Consider the following 2,977-nt stretch of genomic DNA (forward strand, 5'->3'; position numbering starts at 1 on the left):
AGGAAAAAGGAGGAAGGAGCTGCCTATTTTCGCCATCACCATCCAGCCGAGGGGAAAACAAAGGGATAATTATAAACTGTTTCTCTTATTGTTACTCTCACATTAGACATGTGCATCTCTCACGCTCGCTTTCTCGCTTTTTTTTTTTCCACAGAGAAGTGATTCTGCTGTGGAGATAGGACCAGGTGCATGGGGGTGACCTCACACACACCAAATCGGGAGCTGACATCCATCACACTTTGAAATTTTGGATTTCATCATTTCCTGATCTTTCTAAAGGGATCACAGCACCTGGCCCTCACAGCTGTAGTTCATTTAGAAAGCAATTTAAAAACCGAGAGAAAAGCAAATGACATCTTGCTGCCTCAGCCTTGTCATTAAGTATAGCAGAATGGCCTCCATTTATGCGACACATGGCTAAGAATTAATATCTTTCAGGGCTTTCTCCAGTAGAGATTACAAAAGGTTTGAAAGACCACTAAATAATTAGTAGTATGACTGAAGCAAGCAAAAAAAAAGGGGGGGGGTGATGATGATGAAGAAAAGAAAGAAAATCCCTTTTCTTCATGCTAAAGAAGAATTATTAGGAATCACACTGACTCTGAGATGCTTTAAATACTGGGGTTATTCATACTCCCACCCTCCAGAAATTACATTTTATGCTTTATTGGCCTATATTTATGCCCACAGTGACAGTCTCATTGTTTTCTATACATAAATGACTGATTTCTCTGAATATTTTACATTCTTGGGACTTCAAAGCAGGAACACAGGGCTTTAAGCTAAAGCAATTCATTTTAAATCTTGGGTTTGCCATGTATTACCTATGTCACCTTATATCATCATTCCCTCTCTTTGGGCTTCATTTTCCTCATCTGTAAAATAAAGGGGTTGGACTCAGTAGTAAACCTAGTCCTTTCCAACTCTGAAATGCTATGATCTTTGCCTAAATTAATTGCTGTGGTGAGTGGAGGGAGAGTTTACAGGGTCAGTATGAAAATGTTTTAAACTGTTTTGTTTTTAAGGCAGTAAGTACAATTCTCCTCTCTGAATTAAACTCGTGGGATCTTATATGGTAAGATACAGTTTGAAATTGTGAGTAATGTCAGAGACCAAGTTTGAAGGCTTTGCAAAGACAACATGCCTGGCCTCAGATCCCAGGTTGCTCAATAGTTTGTAAACTAGGGATTTCTTTTTAAGTATGTTTACAACTGCTCCTCTGGTGAAATTGCTGTTTGTGTAGCTGGTTGGCAGGTTCCTATCCCAGGAGCTAGACCCCAACTTTATGTAACCCATTTTTGCTTAACTTGTATAGAAGATGAATTGCCCTACTAATTAGGTGTTCTCCAACATGCATTTTGGCTTACTGTGTATGTACCTGAAAACACATTTTAAAAAAAGATGTAAACTCCATTCTGTTGCCTCTGTATCATATAAATCATTGACTTTATTTCAATACATTGATTATGTTTCTAATATGTGTAATAACCTTGTTTGAGAACTGAGAGACAAGGGATGATAAAACATATCACATGTCCTCCAGGAACTTAAAACTCTAATGTGGTGAAGACGATAAATAATGTGATGAAATGATAAGACATGCTCACAAACAGGTATAATAGAAAGTAAAGTATGATAAGTTTGTAAGGGAGATATAAACAAGGAAGAAAGTAAGTCCAACTAAAGTACCAATTTCTTCCAATTGGAAGAATAGGAAAGACTAGTTAGAGATAGTCATTCTTGGAGAATGGGGAAGGATTCAGCAGATGGAGGTGATTGGGAGCCTGTTTTTTTTTTGGGGGGGAAAATTTTGAGTAAAGGTACAGAGAAACAAAAAAAAAGTCATCTAGTTTGATAAGGCATTATGTAGACAAAATAGTGAAGGAAAAACCTACTTTTATATTCAAGCTGCAAATCATTCTAGATTTTATTTCCTCCTTTTTGTAATGGGGATAATAAACTAAAATTGCTTACATGTCTGGATGATTTTGTGAGACTCATATAGATGTCATCTTCATTGGCACCTTCTCCCTTCTTTCCAACCATTACCATGTTAATATGCAAAAGAGATAAGGCTGAAAAGGACAAGTTGGAAACATTACCATTTACACCTATCACCTACTATTTCAATCAGATGGTGCTATCTTAAGTGAAGTACTTATATACAAAAATACCAGAAAGTCACTATAGTATAGACTTACCATAATCACCATGATCATTACCTATATAGAAAAAAAAAGTCATGAAGTTTGAAGCAAACATACAAGTTTTCAGTATATTTAAGAACAAAAACAAAAATGCATCAAGTGGTATGAATGATCCTTCCAGCACCTAGTAAACCTTAAAACAGTATAATAAATGTTATTTATCATCATCATTACCATTATTACTATCACCTTGTAGAATATCCAAATCCCCCCCTCCCCCACCTTGACTTATAGATGAGAAATTTGAGGTCCAGCATGATCAAAAACTTGCCCAATTTCCATAGGTAGTGAGTGACAGAGCTGGGATATAAATTCTGGTCCTTTGGCTTGTTGTTGTTTGCCTATATGTGTCCAATACCTACCCAGCAAAGTACCTGTAACATAGCAGGTGCTTAGTAGATGCCTTGAATTGCATGAATTAACATCAATCATAATAATTAGCTTACAACTTTCATTCAGCTACAGTTATTTTGTCCACCTATGTGAAAAGCTGCAGAACATTAACAATGAAAGAATAATTATAAGGTAACATCTTGTTGCAGGATCATTCCTATCTGACTTCCATCAAATAAAAATAGAATGATTTTTCTAAAATGATGATTATCATAAAACAGCTTACATTTATATAGCATCTAAAATTTTACATAGTATATTACATACATTCTAATTCTATCCTCACGTCAATGCTGTGAGATAGATTGAATAGGTATCATTAGGAAAGACTGAAAAATACAATGGGAATCATAGTGGGTAGGGTATCAGAGGACATT

The sequence above is a fragment of the Petaurus breviceps genome, unplaced genomic scaffold (assembly GCF_028583685.1).
Source record: "Petaurus breviceps papuanus isolate PSGF00001 unplaced genomic scaffold, PetGlider_PUasm1.0 90644, whole genome shotgun sequence".
In the NCBI taxonomy this organism is placed as follows: Eukaryota; Metazoa; Chordata; class Mammalia; order Diprotodontia; family Petauridae; genus Petaurus; species Petaurus breviceps.